Source organism: Nyctibius grandis, chromosome 1 (genome assembly GCF_013368605.1).
Source record: "Nyctibius grandis isolate bNycGra1 chromosome 1, bNycGra1.pri, whole genome shotgun sequence".
NCBI classification, from domain to species: domain Eukaryota; kingdom Metazoa; phylum Chordata; class Aves; order Nyctibiiformes; family Nyctibiidae; genus Nyctibius; species Nyctibius grandis.
This window is the reverse complement of record NC_090658.1, coordinates 28,456,292-28,480,258: the sequence shown is the minus strand read 5'-3', so window position 1 is coordinate 28,480,258 and position 23,967 is coordinate 28,456,292. Positions and strand designations below refer to the sequence as shown.

The 23,967-nt window shown below is 40.1% G+C and overlaps 1 long non-coding RNA gene across 1 annotated transcript in view; it reads left to right on the top strand.

Moving 5' to 3' along the window:
• The first annotated feature begins 18,124 nt into the window (after nucleotides 1–18,124).
• The window catches only part of LOC137665985 (uncharacterized), a 47,251-nt gene continuing 41,408 nt past the window's right edge, over nucleotides 18,125–23,967 (top strand). Inside the window, exons 1-2 of the long non-coding RNA XR_011048576.1 lie at nucleotides 18,125–18,187; nucleotides 18,665–18,694. This is a non-coding gene — a long non-coding RNA (uncharacterized lncRNA). The remainder of the gene's footprint in view (nucleotides 18,188–18,664; nucleotides 18,695–23,967) is intronic.

Below are 23,967 nucleotides of genomic sequence, written 5' to 3'. Positions count from 1 at the left end.
ACACCTGTGAGGTTTCAAGTAACTTACAATATAAAGCGTCAGTGACTACCAATGGGACTTGGGCTATCCCAGTTAAATTGTGCACGTGATGACATATCAGTCAGCATGACAGGGCTTCATTTCTGCAAGTAGAAACCCTTCATGCACTGTGTTATGGAAATTACTGTTCTGTGCCAAGAAACTTTATGTTACTCCATCAGGCGCAACTCCATTCCTCTGACTCTCTGTGAATATTTTCTGTACGTGGCTATGGGTAGTTTGTGTTTCTTCATCGAAACAGCTCTAGAGTCTGTATAAATGTTTTGATGCATTGTAAATGTTTTGATGCATTGTAAATTTTTTTGGCAACATGTTATTACTCCTTTGATTAGAGAGGCCACCGTTGTTTGTTTTTATATTTAGAGCAAAGAAATGCAAACATCCTTACCATCAAGAAGGCTAGGTGGGGTAGTACTGAAGGTAGGTTGTTTTTAATCTCTGTACTGCCTGTATTCTAAGCTTATGTTTGTGTGTGCCTATTTTGCCCTCTGGTCCAGCAGAAGCTGCTGTTTTTCAGGATTCAATAAAACCTATTTTCTGAAGACTTGCTTTTGCGGGGTGAAGGGCAGAGGAGAGAAAAAAAGCCAAGCTGAACAAATCTATATGCTGAGGTTGACTTTACCTTAGAAAAGTTCCTTGGATTTTCATACCCCTGCACCAGTTCATTGATCTACATGCCAAAAAGAGGTGGTTGGTTTTGATGTACGGATTCTACATTGTTTAGGAGATTATAGTCTAATTCTCCTTCTGCTGTGACTAGTTAGGGCATGAACTGCAGTCATAATGATAGGCTCTCTGTTTCTGGATTTTAGCATGCCAGGCAAGGAAGTCACTTCAAAGTAAAGCTGAAACACGTGAAGAAGTTGTGGGGGAGAGAGCACTAGGAGGAGGAAATTAGATGGACCTTGTCTTATTAAAGAGTAGTATACACTGATGAATCAGTGAATTTAGGCACCACTAAAAAGGATAATACTGGGTGAAAATGATATCTGGCTTTTATTAATAGAGTTGGTGTGAAATAGCAAATGTAAGAAAAAGGTAACTTGGAAAAGGGATCCATTTTAATGGGAAAACGTTTTGTTGTTAATGATTGTTAGTAGTTGTATTGGAGTTGTGTTCAGGGTCTGCTTGGAGATGAGAGCACAGAGAGGAACCGCACTGCACTTTTCACTCTGCATGTGTCTAATAAAAGATTCCCTGTCTTCAGTGGTTCGCAGCTCCCACAGGGGTGGGATAAAGGGAGTTCCCGCTTACAGAGAGCATTGAGGGCAGGAGCTTAACTGCAAGACTTTGAAAATGTCCTTGAAATTACTTGGTAAAATGTCATTTATAAATGTGTAAAGCTGCTGTAGGCATTTTGGTTTCATTCAGATTTTTCTGTGTTTTTTTTTTTTTTTTTTTTCTCCCCTGTCTTCTCAAGGCTGGTCTGAGATCTTAAAAGGCACTATAGTTTAGACCTTTGAATTTTAATAACATTTGGCTATTTCTAATCTCTTACCTTCAGCCCACTCCATATACTATTACAGCACAAATGAAGTACAAGAAGCCCTTGGTTAGGACTCTGGATGTTTCTTTGTAACAGACAACTTACTTGCTATATTTTGCCTCTTTGTAGCCAAATATGATCCTCTTTCCTTTGGTATTTTCAACGATTTCCTTAATTATTTCTAGGACTAATTTTTGGGTTGTTGCTTGCTCGAGAATAGTCTATTGTGTGGTCTAATGAGAAAATCTGAGCACATTAGGCTTGATAGTACTTGCTTCTGTCTAAAATGTCATTGTGAGGGCTGAGTTTCTGACACAATATTTACAATTACAGACTCAAAAGTTTTATTCTGTGCATAAGATTCTTTGTCCTGGTTTCAGTCAGTAAATTTGCTCATTAGAACTTTTTTGTGTAACCACTTTTTGATCAAGACATCTGTGGGAAGTGACAGTGAAAAAGTGATAACTAAAGGAAAGGTTAACAAGTTAAACCAAATGTTAAACTTGAAAAGATTTCAATTTGTGAAGCATTAAAGCTGTCTTAGGTGTAAAATAATTTAGATCTTCATTCGCTGGTTCATCTTCTTTCTGGAAACACTTCGTTTTGGGGACTACACAGAGATTTTAATTTAGGTGTATGCCTCTGCCCTGTTGAATCAGCCCAGTGTTATTTTGTTCACCTTGAGATCTACTTCCTCTAATAGACGGAGGCCAAGATTGTTTTATAACTTGAATATTAATGTATATCAAGCAAGCCAGATTTCTTAGGGGAAGCTTGATTTAATCCGAAAGCCAAAACACTTCCAACTGGATACGCTTACATCCCAGCTGCACACACGCACATTCTTTACTCCCTGGCAGTGAAGAATACACGATGAAGCAAAAATTTCTCTGACATCGGCATTGTAGACCCCCATTCTTCTTCCTCTCCTTCTCTCCCCTACCCTTTAGTTTTGGATTCAGGGGTCAGTGAGGTTCAGTTTAGGTATTGAATTACAATGTTGTCACTATTTTGGAAAGGTAAATGCTGGCTGAAAACATGAAACCTTTTTTTTTCCGCCTGTTTTCACAGTAAGTATCCCCACAAGTAAAAATATATGGATGCGACTGCAGTGCCAAATTAAATGCTATCAAAAGCATGGCAGCTTTAAAATTGTAGAGGTATGTGAAAGACTGTTTAATCTTTTACCTATTGTATGTGATATAATAACATTGATACATGTTGAGCAGCCATTTGGGATTTTATATGTCAAACAGAGAGTCTGTGTATTTTGAAATTTAATCCTCGTGAAATATTCGACATCCTGAATGGAATAATTGACAGAGGGACACTAATTAGGGAGTTGTAATTCGGAAGGTTCTGATCGTGTAGGTTATACTGACATGTATATTGTCCCCCTGGTAACAGAGTTAATGGTGCTTAGACATGTGCATCAGGAAAAGAGAGCATACCCTTGGGAGCTCTAGAAATCAATCTCCTATGTAATGCCTTTTTTATAATGCTCTAGAAGGAATGGATTTACTCATTTTTCCATTTATTAAGCTGATCATACGTAAAATATTCTGGCTTTGGAAGAGTTTGACTCAGCTGGTGTTTTCATTCTTAAAAATCTGCAGTGAATAATATCTTCCCCTGAAATGGAGCTTTTCACCCGAAGTGCTTTGCAGCTCTCAGTGTTCACTTGAAATCTTGGGTAAATCTATTACATTCAGCTGAACTGAGTCCTGGTTACCTTAATGCAGGGATTATTTCATCAGCTCCTGAAATGCAAAACCTTCTGTGGCAAGGGAGAAAAGGCAGTCTTGTGACTGTGGTTTTGACCTAAAGGACATGCTCTCTCCAAGTATGATTTCATTCAGGTAGAGAGAGCAAGAGCTGTATTAAAAACCAAAAAGATCGGCCTTAGGCAGACAGGTGAGCTCAGTTTTTTCTCTCTTTTCCTCCTGGCTTTGTGATCATACTACACACATAATCAGACCATCTGATTTCCTCATCTTTGCTAGACTTTTCAAACTTTCTGCATGATTATAAGGCTTAAGTGAGGAGATACTTTTAAAGCACTCATTTGCTATATGATAAATGAATACAGAGAATTATTGGGTAATACTGCTTAAGGTGCCGTACTCTACCACTGTAGAAGACAGAAAAGCAAAGAACAGGCCAAAATCCAATTAAAATTGCTGGAATCTGGCAAAACGTAGTTACTAAATTAAAAACCACCTGGGGGATATTGACCTCATTCTTGAAAAATGTGTAAAGGGATTTTTAACTTTTTCAAAATGAAACATTTTTTATGTCTCCTTGTGTTCAACTTATCCAGAAGCTGGCTCTTTCTGCAGTACAGTGTGTCCTCTGATGTTCATGTTTGGATGTTGCTTCAGCAATGACTCAGAGTTCCAGCTATTGTTTCACTAACACCAGTTCCTGCCATGCTGGGGGTTTCCCCTCTCATCTCTTCCCAAATTATCAGCCAGATCCAACCCTCTTCTGTTCATAAAATCTGACGGGAGGCCCCAGTTTGGGCTACGTGGCTACAATATACTATTTATGCAATTCTAGCATTGCAGCTATCCTGCAGAAGAAATAATGGTTATTCATTTTCATATCTGTTGCGGGAACCCAAATGCTTTGTGGCATCAAGGAGAGGAACAGTCATTGCGATACAAAGCGGGCGGCAGCACTTTGCAAAGACTGCACTTCGGTAGAAGTACCTCCTGTAATCAGCGTATCTCGCAGCTCTGTGTGGCTTCTCTGCAGAAGAATCACACTGTCATTTCTGTAGTTCACTTGGGGGGAAAAAGAAGCAGATAGGCTTAAAAATGTTAAGAATTACCAGTGTACAAAGATCCATGCAAAGCTTTTCTATTTAAACAGAAATATGGACAGATATAGACAGTGTGTCTTGGAAGCAAGACATCGAGTGGATTGCTCTACTGCAGCTGTAAATTCAGACTGGGTGGTACCAAAAAGGGTTGAGGGTATCAACCTCATATGTCCTGTAGCACAAGGACATAGAAAATGGAAAAATGAACATGTGACATACAGTCTAAGCCAATTTTTAAAATGTGTCCATACCACCACAGCCTGGGCTGTGTTCCTGCTATCATTTGGTCTAACACTAAGAGACTTTACAAAACATGCCTTTCACAAAACTGAACTTCATCTTATGACAGCTCTCATCTGTGCAGCACACATGCCACTGTGACAGGAATGCTAATGCAAAGTTCTCTGATACACTTCATCTCATCAAGGCTAATGAGAATACCCATTACATGTGTTCAGAAGTGTCCTTGACTTACAGCAATGCCCACATCTCATATGGTTGCAATCATCCTTGTGTGTGGATATTTCCAGAAGATTTTTTGAAGTTTTTTTAAAACTTTTCATTTATGTTATTTATGGAAATACAGAAGAAATTATTAATTTGCCCTGTGTAGAGGCTTTTCTCTTAATTAACAATTTTCCGTATTCACGTTAACCCTACCTTTTTTCCTTCACCTCCATTTACAGTTATTTAATCACCTACAAATATGGATTATAATCTCTTCTGAGAAGCTACATGCCCTTTACTGCTCTGACAAGAACAGGCATTCTGAAGCGTCTTGAAATAATGGTACTCATCTTAAATCACATCTTTTTCATATGTCCTTAACCTTGTACTCCAGCAGCAGTCTAAATTCAGTTCATTCACTATTTACTGCTATCCTCAGAGATGAGCTAGGAGGGGGAATGAGCAGGTCTCTTAGCCTGAAAAGTTTCTTGGTATTTTGTTTCACTTGTGATGCTTCAGCATGAGACATACAGATTTCCATTTAAGTGCCTTTGCGGGCACTGTTGGTAAATTCTGACAGTAATAAATATGATTCTTCTGCTTGCGTCTTAAACTTTCTATAGCCTTTTTTGATTTTGTGCTGCTTCCAGTGCTGAGACCCTCAATATAACAGAAAACAATGCTTTATTAAAACAAGCTGCTGTATAAAATGTGTGCTTACTCAGCTGGAAGCTACTTGGCCATTTCTCCTGCTGCTCTCAAGTTCCAGAGCTGCAGATGGGGTTGGGTTAATGTAACATAACTTTCCCAAGAGCCTGCCGTAGGCCTTGACGTGTTTTCTGCTACATATCCTCATCTTCCAAATTAACCTGAAGACAAATGGGATCTGTTAATTTACCACTTCTCTGGGACAATGTATTTGGCTGTCATATTAGTGTCTGCTTTATATTTTGAGTAAACCTGAGTCCCTAAGGAGCTGGTTAGCTAAGACCAGAGAATATTCTATGTGCAAAAAAAAAATTCACAGAATCAATCACAGAATCACAGAATCAATCAGGCTGGAAGAGACCTCTGGGATCATCGAGTCCAACCATTGCCCTGACACCACCATGTCAACTAGACCACGGCACTAAGTGCCATGTCCAGTCTTTTCTTAAACACATCCAGAGATGGTGACTCCACCACCTCCCTAGGCAGCCCATTCCAATGTCTGATGACCCTTTCTGAGAAGAAATGCTTCCCAATGTCTAACCTGAACCTCCCCTGGCGAAGCTTGAGGCTATGTCCTCTTGTCCTATCACTAGTTGCCTGGGAGAAGAGGCCAACTCCCACCCCGCTACAACCTCCCTTCAGGTAGTTGTAGACTGCAATAAGGTCACCTCTGAGCCTCCTCTTCTCCAGGCTAAACAACCCCAGCTCCCTCAGCCGTTCCTCATAGGTCATACCCTCCAGACCCTTCACCAGCACCTTTATCGATAGCACACTTCAGCATGCAAGATAACAGAGAAAAAGTCAACAGAAAGAATTGAAGAATCTTGTAAAAGATGGCATGTGTGCCTGATCTTTGGTTCAGTCTCTTCCCCTCCTTCTCTGGGCATGTGACATTCTGTTGTGAATGTACAGAATCACAGAAAACCTGAACAACAATAGCAGCAGTGTGGAAATCAACCCATGTACCCACACTTATTGAGTGGTTCCAGAAGATGTGGGAAATTGTATTGATGGAAAAGCTGATTCATACAATTCTCCCTATCCCAAAAGTACAACAAACAAAACCACTCCTGTACACAAGTATATTTGGAATCTGACCACTGAATATGCCAGGTGCTAACAAACAATATTCTTGAGCATATTTTTATCAGGAAAACAAAATGCAATATTTGAGAATAAATCATGAAAAACAAAGCCCATAACAGTGTGCTGTGAGTAAATCAGTCTTTAACAGAGAGGACTGACAGTTGTTATGTTTCCTCTTCATTATTCCTTGAAGACAGACTGAAACAGTAATGGATGTGCAGCTTGTTGAACTGCTAGATCTGTAGATCCCTTCCCAAAGACAATGTTAGCTTCTCATTTCTGCCTTTCCCTCTCATTTTAATCTCATATGGGTTTGAAAGGGAGTAAGAGAAAGCCTTGATTGATAGGTAACTGTACCATTTAGGACAAACTGAAGCCATTTCAAAGAGATACAAAGCTTACAGATGAAAATATACACATAGTGTAGAGACTTCAGCTCAATATAGCTTCATTCAGCACTCCAAACTACGTTTTTACATTATGGCTGAAACTATCAATGAGTGAGTCCCTAATTCCCTGTGGTTGGCTGTATATCTGCCTAGTGTCTTTTATGGTAGCTGCTGTAAGACTGATCAACTAGTTGTTCCTCAGGAAGACCATAGCCTCCTCCCACCTGCTCTTTACATCCCTACCCATTCGGCTACAGGGCTAAGCAAGGGAAGGAAATGGTCTTGCACTACATATGTTTACATGATGCAGTACGGCATGTTAGAAATAAATGAACTGGTTTGCTGAGGGCTGAAGTTAACTAGGGGTCCTTGGTTAACTCTGACGAAAGCCACACTGGGTTCTCCATAGGTGAAGGGAGCAGGTGACAGGACCAGCTCAAAGTAGCAGTCTCTCTCCCAACCCAAAACTGGATTAAAGCAAGTGAATTTGAAAGAAATAATTTAAAAAGTAGAAACTGTACGAAAAGACTCCAGGTGTCCTTGTGTCTGTGGAAATATTAGGACAAGTTTGCTCTTCTCTCTGCATGAATATTGATCAACAAGCTGCTTTCTTTAATCAGCAATGGCAATGGTGATGAGGTGATGAGGTGATGGTAATTTTTTTTTTTACTGCACGTCTTTAATGAGATAAACCCTTAGCACTATCATGACTGTTGAAAGGTGTCAGTAACAGCAACATCAAGAGTGATGGAAACCAGCACCATTGTACGTTTTTGGTAATGTGGGGAGCAGATGTAACTTTCAACTTTTTAGTCGTTATTTTAGACACCATATTAATAATAATAAAAAAAAAAACAGTTAAAACCTTAATGTTCAGTGAGATAAAAACACAGCTATGGATGACATGGTTTGGGCTGGATTATAGAAGGAAGTTGAAGAATGCAGCTTCAACTCCAGGGTCTAATAGGCTGTGAAAGAACAAGATGTGAAAAATATGCACAAACAACACATGTGACAAATGCCTTTGAGAAAGTTTTCCTCCTCCTCTTTTCCATTTCATCTGGAATGAAAAGAGAGTCAAACAGCCAATTCTGTTGTGTTCACATTTGGTAACTGTTTACACTTTCTGGTTAATTACTTTCTATAGTTTAATGGAAAGAAAACCTCAAATACCTTGTTTTAAAAGCTTACATTTGCCGTACCAAAAACTCACAAAGCTGTACCTTTCAGTCCAAAATAGGATCTTTCAGAGATTTGAAGAAAAAAGAGCAAACAGCAAAATAGATTCTAAAATGCTGCTCGTACTGAGACAACATTAGATAGGAAATGAAAGTTTAACAGTTCAAATAGGAAATATTTCTTCAGCTTTTGAGGCAAGACAGAGTTGCTCAGGAAGTGTGGCATTTTGCCAGAGCAGGGAGCCTCCAGGAACTGAAACAGAACTATCTGGTGACCCTTCACTGCCTTAGACCAGCTGTTAGAGGGATGGCAAGCACTGGTGTGTGCACTGCTACGTGAAAGAGAAGAAACAAGAGCACATGGAAATTGTCACAACAGCATTAGGTTGGGAATGTGTACCTTTGCTGATGGGAATGTAATGTTTTTAGGGTTTTTTTCCCGTAATGTTCTTTTATAGGCTATACTATACTGATACTTTTTTTTTTCTGTAATTCCACCTGTATTTGTTCATTTTCCTGCAAAATACTGTGTCATTCTTTATGTGGTCACAGAGAGTGAATATTGCAGTGGATGGGATCTGTCCTTTAAAACTACTTAAGAAGTTTAAAGGCATGCTCTGGGGAATTGGTTTCTCCCTGTCCACCCTAACTAGTGGAGAACTTAAAGTAAGGAAGAATCACAAATGGTAGTTGTAGTGTTTTGGGGATCCTAATGCTGTTCACCCAGACAGGGTAACTTCTCATTCCCAACTGGATCTGCTCTGCAAAGAGATCTGAACTTAGTGATAGGGACCAAGTGCGTAGTGATTCAGCTGACTAATTGTTGGATACCTGCTCTCCATACCAGCTGAGTTGGAGAGAAGGCATTTGGGCTCTCCCTGCCTGTGCTACACACAGTCCATGGGCTGCAGGAAGCCTGTGAAGCAATGTGTTGGCTTGCTGGGCAGCCCAGGATCATCCTGGGACGTTTCCTGCCTTACTGAACACCGCTCAATGTACTTTTGCCTCTGTATTGCTGGGCCAGCCAAAAAAAAAAATTCAAATGTAGATAAGAGGAAGGGGAAGTTGAAGGCAGGCATCCTGTGGTATTGCAGATAGGTTCACAGTGCACATGAGGTTGGGGATACTTCAGCTGGAGTAAAAAAGGAAGAGCCAAATGTTCAGTGGAGGACACACGCTTGTTTAACTTGCACAGTGCTGACACACAGTGGAGGTCTCCACAGTACCCTTTTTGAAGTTCACTCCAGTGCCCAGCAGGAAAAGAAAGCAGCATTTTGAGTACAGAGGAGGCACTTAGCAGCCCTAGAAGGAGCAGCAGCTGTTGAAACAGCTACAGGGAGGGCTAACCAGAAAACACTGAAAGCTGAGGTCAAATAGATGAGAACTGAACAAAGAATTAGCAGGAGACAAACAAAAGGATGCAGCCCAAAGGGTTGTCTTGAATGGAGTTCTCTCTTAATCCAGTGACCTGAGTTTGGTGCAAGAATGGGAAGTTTTCCTAAAACATTATTAGCCCTGAATGGGTATCTGATTCCAGTTTCTTCGTTTTCACTGAGGTATGCTCACTTATACCACTGAGGGATCCTGTTTTCAACATACTTTTAGATCTAGAAAGTTATAACTATCCATCCTGTCATATAATTATCTTTTAGGAGGGGAAGGGGCAAATCCACTACAAGTAATTGTTAAACATTACTTACCCGTATTGCCTGCATAAGAATTACACAGCATGGCTTTTTTTGAGACTCTTCTCACCTGTATGGGCATGATGCTGCTAGCTTAAATGGATTTCCTCCTGTTTTGAAACAAGTCATGTGAGAGGATACTCCTAATGTTCTTGTCCAAATTGATAGTGCTACATCCTACCCTGGGAGTCACGAGAATTTGCTGTATTCTTCAAAGATATGTATTTGCAATTAGTCATCCATATGAGGGGACTGTTTAAGACAAGCCTTTCCCCCAAAGCAGTTAATTCTTCCAAATGAAAATAATCAGATAATGAGTTCATTTCCGATTTCACATTCAATGCCAAACATTTTTGGGTAAACAAGATATGCTGGCAGAGCTCCGCTCTCATTGTATGTTTTTTATTAACTGGGAAACAGACAGTTGATTCTTATCCTCTCTATCAGCTCAAATAAATTACACATATTTTAGACTGAAAGACTTGTGCAAACTGGCTGGCTGGTTTCAATGTGGGAGCCCATCAGCCGGTCTGTGTAAACTGCAACCAGGCCCTGCTAGCAAGAAGTGAAAACCTCCAAAGACCCAGCTTGGGAATCTCCCACTTGATGGAAAATTTTACCACAGTAACTCATTTCTGCAGCATGAAAATAAGTAAGGCAGCAGAGAATCTATCTGTGGCAACTTTACCAAATCAGACAGGCCCAGTATCTGAACTGCTGTGCCATTTCTGTCAACAGCCCCTTGGTAGCATGAGGAAGCCCCTGACCAGCATGGGTGCTCGTGCATGGCTCCATGCTGCTCATGAGCCAATGTAGGCGTCAGCTGTTCACGATGCACAGGGTAGCAGATACTGCTAGGTATTTTGGGGTTGTGTTTTAAAGAGGTTGTGGAGGAAGGTGAGAATATAACAAAGTATGTGACCAATAAAAGTGTTAAATACTGTTTCACCTCCCTGGAGCTCAGCTTTGGTCATTGGACTTGCTGTGGTTTTACAGACCTACCAAGGGGAACAGAATCTGGCCCTGAGTCTGGGGCCCCTGAAGCTTTCAAATTAATACTTCTTTCCAGGCAGAAGAAGTTGAGAAGGGAGAAATTGAAAAGATTTATTTGGAAGTGGTATTTATGATATATGCTATGTCAAAAGCATTTAAAGAAGTGTTTTCTTTAAATGTCCCAAATTTTAGCAAGAGGTCAAAGTATTCCCAATAGTTTCTAATTTTGAACATTGTAGATTAAAATTCAGATTGATGTCTAACGTCTCTTGTACAAATAACATTCTTCTTATCTATGCACAAAGAACTCCAATATGTCATGAAGAGACCAGTCATTCATAAACAAAGCAAAGCTGTCTTCCCTGTTGATCCTTTATATTAGCTTAGTGCTTAGGTTGATGGTGCTAGCTCCTGTCCAAACTGAGAACGTAAAAACAATCTCTGTACTAAAAAGCTAAAGAGCTCACAGTCTAAACATACAACAAAGAGTCAGGAGATGGAGACAGACAAGAGGAGGGAGTACAAACGCAGCGATATTGATCAGCACAGCCTAAGCGCAGCAGTAATCACACTGCAATTAAGGTTTTAAATGGATATTGCAGAAAAGGAGCATTTCAAGGAAAGATTTGAAATAGAGCAATGCGGTTATTTTTATAGATGTTTATCTTTTTTTTCAAAAATAGCGAGAAGCAGTGTCAGAGAAAACAGTTTGTCTGAATCCAGGCTGTGTTTTTAGGAAGTCATAATTGACCCCTGAAGTCTCAGATTCAGATGTTGAAAAAAAAAAGAGCAAAAGAGCAGTAGAGTTTATTGAGATGATGATTTTTTCTGATGTACAAAATAATACCCATGACAATGGAGGGTGTAACAGAGCTATACAGGTGCAGCTGGAGGAAGACTTTGGCTCTGCAAACTCTAGAAAAATCCCAGCTCTGGCAACTTCACTTTTTAGCTTCTGAGGACCAGTTGAACAGAAGTTGCCTGCGTTTTTGCAGGGGTATGGAACAGAAGGAGTCTGGTGTCCACAAAATAAAGATGATTAACATTGTGATTTCTGGGAAAAATAGTATTTGCAGCATGGGCTCCAGATAGGAGAAGCTGGGGTATTAGTAACATGTGACTGGAGACAGTCTCAGCAGTCCAGCTCTTGCTGTAGAGAGAATAAAGCAATGTCTTGAGAGAATTGGTCCTTTCCAATCCTCTCCTTAGAGGGGGAGAACTGCAAATATTTTTCTTTTTGCTGTCATGCTGAGGATGAAGACACCATTTGGATTTTCCTAACCCAGAGTTTAACTTTCAGATGACAGAAATACAACAGTTCACAAGAACGTAGTCTCAGCCCTCACACATGTGCTAGTTAACACTTTCATGGCTGAGTTAAATGCTCAGAAATTCTAAGCTGCTTAAAAAAGAATCTGGCAAATTACAACCACCCACTCAAAAAAAAAAACCCCAACAATAAATAAATATATGTGTATCTGCTCTTTCCTTTTTAAAGACCGTCTGAGATTATTTTCTTTTTCAGTAAAAGCCTGATTTGGAAGGTTATTGTCTAGAGGCTGTATTTGCATAACAGCAAAAAGGGTCAACCTGCATTGTCCAGCATTGAGGAAAAAATAACCTTCGTAGAAAAGGAGGGTAATTTGCCCTGTTGTGCTGAAGGAACGAGACATTCTTGAGGAAAAAATTGCTGGCATAGGTCTACTGCAGGGGAGAAGCAGTGTTGTACTGTGAGTGTGGTTTCACTAGGAGAACAGTTAACAAATTGGGTATGTGCTCTGCTTTTCTGTTCCCAGGAGGTGATGGTCCCTGGCAGATTGATAGTGACAGTTGTTTGTTGCAGTGCTTCAAAGTTGCTCCAGCCGCTTCAAGCCGTATACCTAGTGGTTGGGTTTAAAGAAGTTTGAATTTGGTTAGATGTCTACCAGTTTTCCATATGAGCAATGATCGGCTCTGGGCCTGATATATCCTTAATCAAAAGGTGCCTTCTGTCTCCTCCTCTGAAATTTCTGTTTCACACTTGTTGTTTCAGAACTTGTTTTGTGTTCTGTTTGTCTCCATTTACAGCAAATTTTGTACTATGTGGTTTTTCAGGGAAAAAAAGCCTGTGGTGAGGGAACATTCAGAAAAACACCCAGCTTCTCTGCAGGGTCCTTTGAGGAACTCTACTGTAAGAAAATAAAAATGTTATACTTGAGTGGGGTGATATTTTTCTAATGGGTCTTAATGCTTTACTATCTGGTTTGCCAGTCCATTTCAGCTGGGAAGGTATATTTGATACGAGCATCCTACTTCATCAGATAGGATGGTCACAGCACGGTATAACATTCCGTTGACTTCTGTGCCCCTAGAATCCCTCTAGAATATATGTATAAGAATATATATATAAGAATTTTTAGTAGGAATACCTGGTTTAGAGTAGTCCCCTGCCCACTCCAAGGTCTGCCACAGAGCGAATCTGTTGCTGCCTGGATTAAACCAAGAGGGGCCCTGCCTCCAGGAGAAATGGCTCAGGACCATGGCTGCAACCTCCAACTGAAACGTGTAGCACTGGTTTGTCCTTCAAGTGTGAAGCCAATAAGGACTCCCTACCACAGTTTTTGAACATATTTCCAAGTATGGCAGGGCACATAATAGGACTTTTGGCATGTATTATAGTGTGCTCAACAACTCCACTCTCTGATCCAAACATGCCCACCAAAAATAACTTCAGTGAACAGCTTTTATTTTAATTATTCCAGTATGGGACTCATGAAGTTTTGCCAACAGTCTGGTTTGTAAAGCTTTTTGTATCTCAGCACAGAAACCCATAGTGTGTAGTTAATCCCCCACTAGGATTTTCCTGATCCAGTCACAGGTCTATCCTGCAACCTCATCTTTCTTTACATATCATGTGCTCTTAATGCTCACCCCATCAGCTCCTTGAAATCTTGCCCTTTCTTGGCTCCTGTGACTGTTCTTTCCCAGCTTTCCCCTCTAATTTTCTGTTTTCTCTTTCAGCTCCACATTTAGTGGTTGTTGTTGGTTATTTGGTGGTTCCTCCGCAGTTCTGATCTCTTCAGGGCTCTCAGTGAGATCTGTATGTGGGCTCTCCCCTTTATGCTCTCTGTCCAACCTACCATGGGGTATAACAACTGGACAACTACATTTTTGCCAGTGACTTGCAAATCTGCCTTTTCCTATCTGATCTGCTTCCTTTCATCACTGAGTCTTTCAGTTTGTTTCCCCTCCTCTCCCTCTTTTCCTATCTCCTTCCCTTCCTCCATGTGTCATAAATCATAAAGCAAACATTAGAAAAGGATGTCCCTGTGGTTGGGTGGGATGAGCTGCTGAGTTCTTCAGAACACTTCCAGACCTTGAGTGGGTTGACTATGGTCGTTCCTCTCTATTCTCTATGTTGGACTATTTATCTAACCCTTCTTTCATCAAACTCTAATTTGCTTTGTGGGGAAGCATGTGCAATTTGGGACATGGCAATGGTGCAGTATTTAAGGAAGTACTTACTGTTAATTTGTAAATAGCCTCAGATAGTGAATAAATTGTCCCTTTAAGAAAACTAAATGTGAAAGGCAAAAATAAAAAAGAGTTTATATAAAGTTCAGTTTAGGTTAAGTTCATTTCCTTAGGTTCATCTCCTAAGCATGCCAAAAGAAATAGCTTTGGAAGGAAGAGGAGGAACTTTCCAGAGCAGGATAACCTGTAGCCTGATAGTTTTTAGCACAGGTGTGGATAATATGGGTCCAGATCCCTTCATGCCTGGAGGGAACTGAGCCCAAATCTGTGGTCTGAGGGAGTGCTCCAGTTGTAGGGTGATTGCGTAAAACAGGCCTCCAGCAACAGCACCCACTTCTCTTGCTGTTTTGGTGGAGGAGGTTTGGATAGCAGTGGAGAAGGGTGGAGATTCCTGCCTCGAGATAGGCGACTAAATTTCAGAGAGGCTTAAGGTAATTCCAATATCCTCCTCATTTCCTAATGGCTAATTTGGGCAGCAGCTGCTCAGCCCTCTGTTTGGGGCGTCTATATTTTCCACTTCCCAAAGCTCTGGATCCCAGCATGCAAGCACACTCCCAGCAGTCAGGAGCTGCGGTTTTCGGCACTGTGGGGCCTAAACACTGCTTGTGTTCAGAACAAAATATTTGTCTGTATTTATAATGTAAGCACTGTGTTAGAGATGTATTAACAGATGGCACGTGAAAGTTATACGAATGCTGCATATAAATGTCTTATTGTCCATATTGTGATTCTGTGATATTGTTATTGTTAGTAGCACTTATCAAGGTAACCAAGCACAAGACCCTGTAGAGCTAAGGCTCCTCCACCAAAACAGTAAATTATGAAGCAAAACTAGGGGAGTGTCTTTGCACCAGCTAAGGACAGATAAGACATACAGTTTTGTGAGAATCCCTTTGCATTCAAGATATTTTCAAACTACTGCTTACTAGCATGCTGCTCTGTGTTTGACTAAACCTGAAATGCCACATCTAATACTGGTATTTTCATTTTGTCTCACATTTGGACTGTACTCTGGTTCTGCTACCTTAAGTTTCTGTGCGTATGCAGTGGGGAGTATAAAATGGAGGATTTTCAAAGGTCTGAAGGTCCTTCAGTGTCAAATTACTTTTGAAATTCTGCTTTAGCATTTCCATAAGGCCCTCAAATATTCTTGGCAATTTACAATAGTCCTTATCCCATAGCATTTAAAATACATTTCAGATGTGCTGAGAATAATAAAGCTAAAAACAGGTAGAAAAATGAATTAAATAATCCAGGCCATAGTTAGAAGATCAGTGATTATTCAGGTATCCACTATTTTATTTTTAAGGCTTAAATGGAAGGACACATCACTTTTAATTATTTTTTATTGGCTCGTTGATTGTGACAGTGTAAGAAATGTTTCTAGAGGTCAGATTTGAGTTAGAGTAGGGTTTCACATGAAATCTGAGTGCTTTTGAGAGAAAGAATTGCAAACACTAGACTTCATTATCTAGTACAAATATCGGAAACAAAATGGTTCATTGATCTCCTCATTAGTTTCTTTTTTCCAAATACACCGATACATTTGCCCATCTGTGATTAAAAGTATAGATAACGAAAAAACTTTTGCCCTATGGTAAGTGTAAATAAAACAGAACAAAAAGCTTTGCTTTATAGTAAGCAGAGGGATGCTGCAGTGTTTGAGCAAGTATCATTCAGCGGCTCTTTTTTAAAAAATAATCTGAAATAATGAAAAAACTGCTACTTTAAAAAATTTAAACTTTTAAAAACCAACAACTTCAGATTATGTAGATTTGGTGCCTACTCACTGGAAAGTCACCAAATCTCACTTGTTTTGCTTGGGCCTCACTCAAACATAACTGGCCTCAAGCTAGTAAGCAAGCCAGCAAATGTCCTGGCTTGTAAAGAAATCTGATCCAGCTCTGTAAACTGAACCCAGCCTAAGAGCTGTGGTGAGGGGAACATATGGAAAATTAATGACAGATAATAGAATGGTGGGACAGCCTTAAATACAAAATAAGATTGTTATTAAGTTTATGCAACAATTTCAGCTAATGGTCTTTTTTGAGTTAAGAAAGTCACAGAGTAGCTGAGTGTTGCTTTTGACTCTGCCAGCACCTAAGCTCTAGAAATGGCTGCTGTGTTGCTCTTGCCCCTCTGCAGCTTGATATTCCCCATTGCACATTCTTAATTGATACCTGTAGCAGAATTGCTTTATAAGCTGGTTCAGCTGCAACAGCACTCTGGGAAGTACAGCAATTCTGGTCCCACCTGTTTAAATAAATGGGAGCCTCAGGAAGAGGAGTGGATTGGAATTTGCTTGGGCTCAAACAGGGTATAACAGCAAAAGCTAGGCTGAGAACTGCAAGTCTGGCCAAGCACAGGAGGTAAGGGCAGTGTGTGTGTGTTTTCTTTTTTTCCTCTGTGGACCTCCAGGAATTTTGCAAAGATAAGCTTCCCGTGGTATGATGTCACAGATGGGGAAACAGTCCTAGGGAACTCATAGTTGCACAGCCCCTCTCTGGTGGAGGGAGTGGGTTTCATGATGGAAAGGAAAGAATAATTTTAAGGAAAGTGTATGTATTCCTAGAATGCTCAAATCATGTATTTATTTGGCTGATGGCCTGGGACGTTCGCCCAGGGTAGTCATTGAAATGTGGCACCATACAGTACTTATTTTGTACCAAGAGAAAAGTGATATTTTTCCTCTTATCCCTCTATTTTTGTTTTATTGAAGACCAGTTAAATACTAATATTCTTCCTGTCTGGACCCTAAAATGTCTCTCCCTCCTCCCCTGTTGTTTCTGAAGAATTACCTCTTCACAGTGGAGGAGCATCAAGCTGCCTTTATTGATGAATAACTCAGTTGTGTCCTCATTCCTTATCACCACATCCAGCCCTCTGCATCTTTAACAGATCATGCAGTGCAGGGGTGGCCCAGGTGATTTCTGTGTGGTAAGTTGATGCCTCTTGTGCTGAAGAAGGTTTCCTGTACATTTGAGGAAAAACAGCAAGGACTGTATAGAAGGAGAACGGCAGGCAGTGGTCTCCATCTCTTTATTGCTAAATAACATACTACGGCTGCTGTATTTTTGTCTTTGTCTCCTGATGAGTAACCTAGCAGGAAGAGCACAGCTTATGCTCTTGTGGTTGTAGCCTCTCTGCAGAAGAAAACTCTTCTCCTTTCTTTTATAATCTGAAATGAGGACTGTATGCTGTGATCCTTGCAAAACCATTCCCCTTTCCAGGGAATATCTGATAAGAATAGCTCAGCATTTAAAGTATTCCCCAATCCTTGCTCACACTTGCAGTATGGAGTATTGCACACCCTGTTATCAAGTAAAAAGTAAAGTGTCAACTGAAATGGAGTGGCAGCAAAAAGTGTTTCATACATGGCTGCGACAGAAGAGCAGAGCCTCGCCCTGCTGAAGAGTAGCAGTATTACCAAACACATCTCAGGCTGGATGGATGCACATGAGCAAATGTTGAGGTTGATTTGCCCACTCAGAGACTCTTTAAGGCCAAAAGTTGGGCAGTTTTCTTGGTAGTTTGGATGTTTGTGGTTTTGTGTTTTTTGTGTGGTTTTTTTTTTGTTTTGTTTTGTTTTTTTTTTTAAAAAAAACCCTCTTGTTGTGCCATTCAACAAACTCTTTTTTCTTGAACCTGTTGCCTCTGTTCCAACACAGTGGCTTACGGGCCTTCCCAGAAGAGCCTTGAGGAGGCTCTGGAGAGGACCAGGCTCGCCCCAGACTCCTGCAGAGCAGGCACTGAGAGTCTCTGATGTCAGCTCTAAGCTTCCCTCCATGGCTGCTTGACTGAGAGAAGAAATGGACTTTCCAGTAAAAGCTTTTCAGGTGCCTGACTGCATCTTTAGAGCAGTTTAAAAAAATATGCGGTGATCAGGGTGTCAGCAAACTGGTGAATTCTGTACCTTACATTAAATAGGTGATCATAGTAGATCATCATAAGGATTCATGCTAACTATAAAAATTGATGTCTATAAAACGAAAAAAAATGCTGAGTTGTATAGGAAAAATGCATATGTTATACACAAACACATAAATACAGATTATGTATACGTATACATAGTGGTAGTAGTAATACCAGTAGTGCAGCAGAAAGCCTTTAACTATGTGCGGGGGGGTGGGAGTGATTTAGCAAACAGAATTTTTTTTCTTGAGAAGTAACTTTTAACCCACTTCACATGGCTCAAACACTGGGAATTGGTATCAGTGGGGAAGGAAAGGAATAAGAAATGTTTAGAAATACCAATGTTTCCAAACATAAATATTTCCGTTCCTGGTTTGATAAATCTGTTTAAATCCTTTCAGGTTCCTGTGGAGGAGTAAAACAGCCTAAAGGTAAGACTTATGATGTCAAAGAGTGTTTTCTGTGACCTTGGCAAACCTATGAAATGACCGAGAGACGTGATGGCTCCAGAGGGCACAGTACATGTTTTGCTTTCCTAATGTCTAGAAGATTCAGTACATCTGAAATACAGAAAAAAAATTTCATGCAGGGCAGTGGAGATGTCCTACTGACAAGAGGGAGCTGTATTCTTTTCTCATCACCTCATAAACAGTGGGGTTCTGACTGAGGATGTTAGGTAATGCTTGCCATATACAGAACTCAAAGGGGGTATTACTTTCATTGTATAACCCTTTGAGATCTGAGGCAGTATTGTTTAACAAAGCATATTGTTTTTCCCTCTTGCTTTTACTGAGCTTTGATGCTGATTTTTAGAACTTGACAGCTGTGTTTAGACTTGTCTTACATCTCTTCTACAGAGTGGGGGGAAATATAGACGTATGGGGCAGCAGGCAACATAAACTGTGTGGAGGGGATGGGTGAGGGTGGAAGAGAGGCAAGATTTGCCTTGGGAAATTGTGAGATAGGTCCCCAATGATAAGCTTCTAGCCATCCTCCTCTTGTGAGACCCCATAGAACTGAATGGGGTGCTGGTCCTTTATGCCCTATCCAGGAGAACTGTGTGCCTTGGAAAGAGACTCATTGATACTTAACACCATTGTAGAAAGGTGTGAAGTGTGGCTAGGCACTATGCTTCAGAAGGATTCCTATCTTTGCTTGGGATTGTGATCCAAAAGACCTTAAGAGACCCACAGGACTGCTTAACCTTCCCTATAGTGCTCTTCATTGTGACAGTATTTAGGTATGAGTATTTCGTGTGGCAAAATAATTAGGATGAAACAATATCTATTATGAATAGACTCTGAAAAAGGTCAGAACTTGTTACAGCTATTGTAATAAATGAAATGAAAATAAACTTTTAATCATTACTTTCAAATTCCTCACATCAAAGTAAAGTTAGTTCTTGTAGAATATTAACCTGATAACCTGTTTAAGTTCATCCTTCATGGCATAGAGAGAGATGTAAAGAGTTCATATTTGTTCAATAGCTGAGTTTTTCAGATGGCCCATCTTTGAATAATTATGAATACCTTGTTCAGTACCTGAAAACTGTGACGTTCCACCATCTCTACAGATACTTATTCAAGACATTCTCCTCTGGTATCTGTAATGGGACTGCACACATGGAACCAGGGATTGGAGACAAAATAGGAAAAGAGAAGGAATCAAGGGACATTCAAAACTCTAATAAAATAGAAGTCAGGCACTACCCTGTTCAAGGTCTGAATAGCTCTTTTCTCTTCACTGTTCTATCTAATGATAGAAGACTCAAGAATATTAATTCTTCTCAACTTCTGTAAAATACTATGCAAAGAAGGGCTCTTAATGAATTGTGTGTCACAATATTGTTTGTTTGTGTTTGTTTTTTCTTTGGAAAAATGACATTTCCATGGTGTTTGATTAAGTCATAGCCCTCTCAGAAGACCTCTCCTGAGTTTCAGCAAGATTATATCTAAAGGAAGATGCAAAACCCCAGGTCCCTTTACATGTTTCTCTCTGTGCTGTTTACATACATTCTTGTTTCCAAGCTGGAGTAAAGCTTATGAGCATAGAGCCTTTGTAGCAACTTCTCTGTAGGAATGCCACCTCCCCAGACCGTGAGCATTTCTGTTCTGTAAATACACTTCCCCCACTCTGATATGGGATGTCCTCACCTTTGTTTTCTCACCTTCTTTTCAGAATTTGCCTTTGGCAGCTGAGGGATGGGGCATGACGAGCAATCCTTGCCACCCATTGCACGCGCTTTGAATTATTTTTTAACTGGGTATCAGAAACAAGGATAATTTAATGGCTACCACTGTTAACCATTTCACAACTGATCTGTTTCGCAGGAATGTAAAATCAGTATACTTCTAAGCCAATATAACATTGTCTGTCACTGGTTAGTATCATTTGTGTCCTCTATGAATGGAAATTAGAAGTTCATAGGCCTTATTTGGGCACTGAGCACAGAACCTGAATTTATTCTCATAGAACAAAATGTACTACAGGATTACCACTTCTAACCTAAGATGTCAAACAAGTATCCCCATAACTCAGCCCCCAAGTTTGGGTTATCTTAGAGCAAGTTCTTCAAGTATTTGGCAATGATTTAGAGTCAGACCCAAATTTCATCGCTTGCAGTGTTCTTCAGTTCCAAACCACTGTGTCTGGTAGAAATAGCTGGAATGTGGAGTATTGTATTTAAAAACAAAGCAAAACAATCCTTAATAGCCACTCTATCATTTAGCTAAACAAAATCCCTACCCACACCATCCTGGAAGCAGGGAGTGCTGAGAATGGGAGAAATGGTGGGGAAAAATATATTGAAGTAAAACTGTGTATACAGTAACTAGAATTAATCATTTTGAGGTTTGGAACAAAGATGAAAATATAAATTAAACAAAACTGCCTTTATCCCATAAAACACTTAATGCCAGTTGCAGAATTCAGAGGGTCCAGTGTTTTTTTCCAAAGAAAATTGTATGAAAGGCCAGGAAGCCACTTCTGCTTGGTTACCCTTACACTGAGGATCAAAGCAGAAAGGTATCTCATTTCCATGTATAACTTTGAAGTATTTTATAAAGAAAGTCAGAAAATGGGTCTTAAGAGTAGCTCTTACTAGGCTGCCTTGCATTAGAGGAACGAGTAAGAAAACTATAATGTCTCTGCTGGAAAATGTACCAATACTGCATTGCACAGCAAACTTCTTCAGCTGTCTCTTATAATTTTTGGTTTGTAAAGACCAAGAAAGAGTGGGACAGGTTTTTTATTGCCTTGGGATAATTTTTTTTTTTCCTCTGCTCTCATAAACCTTCCATATGCTTCTACATCCATGTCTTGTTTTCTATTTCAGTGAAGGTTTTTATTTGGAGTCTCATAAAATTCTAATTTATTGCAGCTTCTTTTTATAAAATGGAGACGGGAGGAGGGAAATATTGAGATCGCATGTGCAAGGCAGTCCCAAGGAATGCATTTGTGAATTTAAAGCATTGGTCAGTTTATCAGCCCCCACTTCAGTTATTGGCAAATACTTTTCCTTGTTCTCTAACCTAGGATCTTGTATTCTTACTGTTTGTATAGAAAGGCTGACTATCTAAGTGTACTAATATACGCTTGTTTTTGGGAGTATGGAGTTCAAATCTGAAGTTCTAACACTGTTAAATAGGTCATAGTGATGTGTAATGTATATATTGAGAGATGATGGTGAGAACCTGCCCTCCCAATGTGCCACGTCTGGCACTACTGGGTAATAACTTCTCATGCATTTTTGTGCATTACGGTCCTTAAATTCTACTTAAATCAGGAACAGGAATGTCAACTTATTGAGTAGCTGCTGGTTTTGCCAGCATAAAGGAGTGCATTTCTGGTACAGGGAAAAGCATACTCTTTCCTCTTGTAGGGCAGAAGCCAGAACAGAAACTCCCAAGATGCCAAGCCAACATACCAAAATCAACCTTAAGAAAGGTCTGAGGAATATCCAAGAGCACAGTGAACTTCCAGATCTTCCTTCTTCCTGTGGACTCTTGTTCCTCCTACATGCAAAGGGACATCAAGGGACAGCCTGGCGGGGAACAGAGCACTGGATGTGCTTGAATGTACACGGGCTCACGCATCACTTCTTTTGCATTTTTACATTTGCTCTTTACTACAAATTCATATCCCTCTGCCTAAATAACAAAGTCTATTTTACAGTCAGCCAACTGTCTGCATCCACAGCAGAGTGAGGGGGGAATCAGGTGCAAGAGTCTCCCATCTATATGGTATGCGTCTGTAGCAGTCAGTTCTCACTGGCATGTCGTGGACTGACTTCCATCAGTGCACACCAGTTGTTGAATAGTCGTAACAAATACCCTCCAAGATAGCAGTGTTATATCCCTCAGGAAGACACTGGTGACAGATGGCCCTTTCCTAGGTCGGGAGCAGAGGGTTTGCCTCTGGGGGAACAGGAATACTTCCAGGCTCACCTGTGATACCTCCTCCTGCTCTGTTCAGAATTGGATGAGACCAATTCCTGTTCTGATCCAGAAAATCGGAACAAGACCAGAAATCTTGTTTTAGAGCAAGATTTCTACACAAGGGAATAAAATATATTTCCTATGCACTGCCACATAGTTATTTTTCTTTTCCCTTCTCCAGTGCTAAGTTGACCAACTTAAATCAAAACCTCGTACTTCAAATAGTGAAGAATCTGAGCACTAATGTGTTACTGTGGTTTGAAGTTTCGAGTAGCTGAAAATTCAAGTGGTCACTGACTTCAGGAGAATGAGCACATCCTGTTCAACAAAGAACCACATCACTTTTACATAATGACATGATGCACTGAAATCACCTGTAAAAACAAATGTCCAGAGTTAATGGTATATTGCACCAGCATAACCTATATGGAAGGTATCATCAGGCAAAATGACAAGTTTAAGAATTTTGTGCAAACAACATGTATGCTTTTGTGTATGTTATATATTTAATAGATATGTAAACATACATGTACACACACGTGCAGGTATACTCTGAATATATTCATCTTTGTGAACCACTTCCCACTCTATATATGTTATTGTATACGTTAAGGTATGTCAGTAATGCAACACTCAAGTTGTTTAAAAGTTTAGAGGGAAGACCTTCCTGGGAAATGTTCATAGGAGTGGGTCAGCCTGAGCACTGAAAGAGAAATCTGAGTCCCGCAGCACATTTGAAATCTGTTCTTGCAGAAGCTGTAAGGAAATTTGAGAGAAACTCTGCTCTAGAGACACTGCTGGGCACTGGACTTTTTTTTTCCCTCTAAATAAAACATATAATAAGCTTTTAACTGCCTTTTCTCCATAATAGCTACTTAACCCTATTCACTAATGTTAAGGAAAAAAAAAAGAAAATTCCAAGCAAAATTCCTATTCAGAGTAAAAAATATAAATTAAGACGAAGTGCGCAACGCACACCCTTTTCTTTTCTTCCTGTTTTGTTTGGTGTTTTCTAGCTCTGCTTTTCAGACAGCTGAATGGGGGCTGGGAAAGTGTTTACAATATTTTCACATGATTGAGATGGCAGAGTTCTTGCACTCTGTGAAAGGCCTTCTGTTTTCAGATGGCATTGAAAGTTTGCCGTCTTTCCAGACAAAAGGAAGAGAGCCCATTGCCAGCAGATGAGTAATGGGCATGGCTTCTGCACAATACCTCCTATCCAGTCCTAAATCTACATGGTGTTCTTAGGCTTCCCGGCTTCTCCAAAG